Source organism: Haplochromis burtoni, unplaced genomic scaffold (assembly GCF_018398535.1).
Source record: "Haplochromis burtoni strain Fernald_Lab_line unplaced genomic scaffold, NCSU_Asbu1 Contig_39, whole genome shotgun sequence".
Taxonomy (NCBI): Eukaryota; Metazoa; Chordata; class Actinopteri; order Cichliformes; family Cichlidae; genus Haplochromis; species Haplochromis burtoni.
In genome coordinates, this window is record NW_024582400.1 from 1531175 (window position 1) to 1536544 (window position 5370).

General features: G+C 37.8%; 1 long non-coding RNA gene across 1 annotated transcript; it reads right to left on the bottom strand.

Moving 5' to 3' along the window:
* Positions 1-1854: 1854 nt before the first annotated feature.
* LOC102301893 lies at positions 1855-5167 on the bottom strand. The gene is made up of 3 exons (XR_315633.3): positions 5035-5167; positions 3689-3784; positions 1855-3321 (listed from the first exon to the last, which is right to left on the bottom strand). It is a non-coding gene; the product is annotated as an uncharacterized LOC102301893 (long non-coding RNA).
* Between the last annotated feature and the right edge of the window lie 203 nt (positions 5168-5370).

Sequence of the window (5370 nt, forward strand, 5' to 3'; positions counted from 1 at the left end):
CCCTGACGTTCCCTTGGTCTTTGTTTTGTTCTCTAGGTCTCTCTTTGAAATTGCACATAAAATATGGCTTGTTTTGCATACCTACCTAACACACCAGTACTTAAAGCCTTATTGCAAATTTTTGCAATCTTATTGTTTTTTTGAAAATTATTTTTTATTATTTAATAAAGTATATTAATGTAATATGACACAGGGCTTTTGCATGAACAGTAACTGAATACATGACTAGCTGCAGTAAAATAAAAGATGGATGTACTCACCAAAGCACCACCCACTACTTTGGAAAGTCCCAAATTCGCAATTTTATCCATTGCTGTTGTGGTTTTCAGCCAATAAAGCTGATTCTGACAGGAGATACACTCTAACTGTGACTACTAGTACATCAGTAGTACATCAGTGCTTCACAGACTTCTTCAACCTGCAGGTTGGCACAGTTACCATGTTGTCAACCAAAGACTACACCATGAAATCGGTATGTGACCAAATGCTACGAGACAACTAACCTTCAGTTTTAAAGCTGTGGCTTTAAGTAATGGCAAGAAAACTATTTACACAATTTTATGACACCACAGCGATGTGAAATGTATCGCTTGCATTTAAAATAGCGAATTGGATATAAATCCTTTGATTTTAATAGATATTTAATATATTTTCTTATACGTATGGTGATGTGAAAAAGTATTTGAACCATTCTTGATTTATTAGCTTGTTGCTATTTGATCAAATAAAATGTAATATTAGACAAGGATAACTCAAGTACCTGGCCCTGTGTGAAAAAGTACATTTAAAAACATCAGTAATGATTTTTTCTTAGTTATTATTATTATTGCTATTTTTACCTGCTGGTTATACAAGTCTTTTCTCGTAGTATTTATCACATCTAAACAGACTATTAGTGTTAAGGTGTTAACACCGGTGTCACACCAATTATATTTCTGTATATTTCTTCTATATAAATGATCATAAACATCTCATTAAAAAAGTGACAATTCTCAAAAGTTCAATGCTATTCAAATAATGAACTATTTGTATAAGTAGGAGAAAACTAAGAAACAATCCCATGGTTGTTTATTGTACACTTATATATCATTTATTAATAATTAATGATTGATGAGTGATTTCTATGTCAAAAGGCAAATTAAAATTTAGTTTTTTTAATTTGGAGGACATGTTTCTTATTGTCATGGCTTAGCGCAACAGCACATGGGGAAACACGATGATGCAGTTATATTGAACAAAAGTTAGATCCCACATTATGATTGCAAAAACACTTTCTTTGAACAGCCCGTATCAGAATGCTGCCGTAGCTCTCACTCCCCTCACCCCTGTGACCCTCCTCTTCGGTAGAGCATTTGGGCACGACACCCAGTGAGCTCACAGCATGAGGTTTGCAAATTACAGCATTTTTTTTTCATTTGGGCTGTGAGGGAGGAATCTAATGAAACCCTTTTTTTCTCCCCCTCTCTCTTCCTCACCCGTCTGTACATTACACACATGAGTTAGCCGACAGTCCTCCCCTTACCAATTAACACCTACTTTATTATAACGTTGACTTCTCCCTAATGTTCTTGCATGTGTTTATGCACTATTACCTTGACGGATGCCTCTTCCACGATTAGACATAATTGGCATATCAATATGCAAAACCTAAATGGATTAACCTTCTTTAAAACTAATGAGCACTTGGATGCCCAGCTGGGGAATGGACCAAAATTAGCATTTGTCATCTTTTTGGGATGATGTGAGAATAAATAATTGAAGAGTGGCTGGTATTGTCTTTCCTGGGGCTACTTAACCTTACAGTGACTGTACTGTAAAATGGAGAAAAAAAAAGAGAGAGCGAGAGAAGGAATATGCAGATTTACTGTCTTAATGATGACCGCCGGCTTGCTGGGTTCACACACACATGCAGGGGAAAAAAAAAAAAATACAAAGTAGCTCCGTCTTTGCTGAGGGAAGTGGACAGTTTTGATCAAAGAATGGGCAAAGTAAGGTTTAGTTAGGCAAAACAAACTGTGGCACTTTTGAAAGGTTTTTCATGATCAGTAGAGGAGGATTAGAAATATACCCCAGATCTAAGCACTTATGGGTAGATTAAAACATTTTTAAACATCAAAACATGGGTGTAATAGAAGAAGTATTTCCAACATGTTATTGAGCTTTCCTAAAATTAAAAAAAGTTAAAATTATTGCAGTAGATTGTAATTTGTTGCTAAAATAAATTGCCCCAGAGGAAGGGCAGTGTATAACTAACTTACAGTGACTTACATATGAAAGTTTCAAATGTAAGTATTTAAGTTAAGATCAGGAAGTATTTTCAGGAGAATGAACATAAAATAAAGAGATGCAATGTTGCGAGTTCTAAAATACATTTATGGAACTGCTCCAATGGTTACAGAGCTTTTTTTGCCATTACAGTGAGATATTTACACCTCTAAATACTCCAATTCAGGTCAGAGTTTTAGTCAAGATACTTCAGTACTCTTTGTTTTTAACATGTTTTCTTAGATGAGCTTCAGAAAAAGACTGAAAGCTGTAGGGGGCAAAAAACTGCTTAGCTTGGGTAGCACCAAGACAAAAATATCTCCCGAGTTAGTTTTAAACTTGTTGTTAAAATTTGGTTTCTAAACTGTAATGTCCAGCACTAAAAAGATAGAAAGACTCGCACTATGAAGTCTCAGTTTCTCAATGAATATGTCACCACGAGCCAGTGAATTCTGTGTACTGCTCAACTCTGTGAAAATTACACGGCTCCAAGAAAAGCTTGGGCATGGTGTGGTCTGGCAGGAGTTCAAGGTTGTGTGATCAACTGACAGTTAAAACATAACTTTTTAAGTCCAATATCCAAAGTAAAAAATGCTCCAAAAGCTGCTTGCGTGTGGCTTAGTAGGTCAGAGAGCAAAAAGATAGTTTCGGCTTTTAGAGACAAAAGTGAACTTTGAAGTTTAACATCCAAAAGAAAGACTGCAAGCTGGCCAGAAATCAGATCAAACCTCTGACCTGATAGGTGAGGGAACATGGTTTTCTGCAAACACACAACTATTACTATTACTTGTGGATGACTTTTAATAAAATTACTTTGCCAAGTACTGAAGCCGTAGATGAACTATTAACATTGTTTGCAAATGCTGTACTTAAAAAAAACATTACATTATCCCGTGGCGATGTAGCTGATGACATATTAATACATTGCCCATCAAAGGTGACAGACAGGTTGACAGATGAGGTCCGACAGGAGTCTCCATGGAATATGATGACACTGTGATCTGCAGTGAGTGTAGGGAGCAGGTGGAAGAAAGACTGGGGAGGTGGAGGTATCCTCTGGAGAGAAGAGAAATGAAAGTCGGTAGAATCAAGACAGAATACATGTGGGTGAATGAGAGGCAGACAGGTGGAAAGTTGAAGGTGGATGAGGTTAAATACTAGGGGTCACCCACTCAAAGCAACAGACATTGCAGTGCAAGAGAGGTGAAGAAGAGAGTGCAGGCAGGGTGGAGCGGATGTAGATGAGTGTTAGAGGCAGAAGTAGGTTCAGATGTGAAAGAAATACTTCATTTGCTATCTTCAGCTGAACAACAGAACTTGTAGGGTAGCATTTATTCTAGCAAACCTTTTAAACATTTAAGTTTCTAATAAATTTCATAAGTTAATGAAAGAGCTGCACATTCAGATTCACATTCATACTTACCCAAATTGTTTTGTTTCCTTGTGCTTCATCCAAACAAATCCAGGTAAAAGGCCAGGCTGGCAAACAGGAAGTGGCAGTTGTATTCAGGGCGCAGGACTATACCAAGTGTGACAAAGTACAGAGGACGGATTGGCTGTTTGAAAGTTTCCAAAGTGGAAGAGATGTCCTACCCGGTACCCAGTATGAGTAAATGGGTAAATGCATATATTTTATAATATACATTTACCCATACAGCACTATACTGTATGTCGATTATATCAACATACAGTGTTGTGAGTTTGAATAGTACTTCCAATACTAAGAGTAGGAATGCATAAAAAAATCTTGCCAAATGATTAAAATTGCAGCACAAACTAATATTGGTTATCACATACAAAGATATTTTACGGATTCCAGTCAAAGCAGATGTAAAAGAGTCCGATATCCCCAAATGTTAATCTCTTTTAAGTTAAACTGGAAACTAACTCAAAGAAAGAACCAATGTTGTGTCTACACGTAATTAGATCTTAAGGTGTTGTAGCCAGTCACAAAAACGCATCATTTGTTCCCATTTCTTCAGACATAAAATAGTATTTTTGCACCAACAAGGTGATTCTCAAAGCGCTATTAGCTGAAAACTTGGCATATCTCAGCATGACGTGCTGTGCTTTCTTAAAAAAATGTATCTACAGCAGATGAACAGTATCTGAAAGCCAAGTCCTTAAGACACAGGAAAAAATCCAGCACCTTACATGGGCCACTGCTGAAGCAGCAGAGAACAGAACAAAAGGCAGAAACACCCAAAAAAGAACTTTGAATGTCTTTGAAGAAGTCTGGAAAACAGGTTGCCACTATTGCTCCCCGATTGAGAAGGTGACCCATATGCCAAAAACTACTACAATGACCCAGTTTGAAGTTCACCCATGTCCTGTGTGTCATTCCCCCCTGACTAATATCCTGCTTTCCTGTCAACTCTCTCTGGTTTGGCCTACTTGTTAAACACAACAAAAGCTTGGAGAACTAAATAAATGACAAGAAAATCTCAAAATATAAAGAAATGTGGGGTGGCTCAAGAGTTTTGCACAGTATTACATGCCATGAATGAAACGAAGAAGAAACAACACTTTATAATGTCTCCTGACAGGTTGGTTAAGCAGAAAATAAACTTAAACCGTGATGTTCGGCTGTTTTATCCCATAAATGTCAGATTTTTAGGAACAGGAAGCTTCAGAATCCAATTTGATTAAGAGCACTCAACAAAAGAGCTTCCTAAAAGTTCACTCAAACACAATCTACCTTTATTTCAGGTTGACTGTACTTCTGCCTCGCCCAGACAACACCACTGGTCATATTTTAATAACCCAAACCTTTGATTGGATTCTGGCATCCTTCTGCTTTCCGTGCCTTCAGTCTTCACATGAACGCACACGCAAAGCTGAACTCCCCAGGCTGAACGCTGGTTGATGGTGGCAGCAGTTAACAGGTAATAGGGATTGAGAGCTGCATGAATCAGAACTAATTACCTTAAATAGCCACAGCCTCGGGCTTATTTTTCCAGTCCACGTCTCTCCAATTTGACAGCTGGCAAAGGTAGCTGCTGCTGCTCCAGAGGCGGCGAGGTGCTGTGTGGGACTTTTTCATCCCATTAATTAATTGTAGAGCAACTAAACCGTGAAAAGCTACAGACGGGAACTTTACTGACC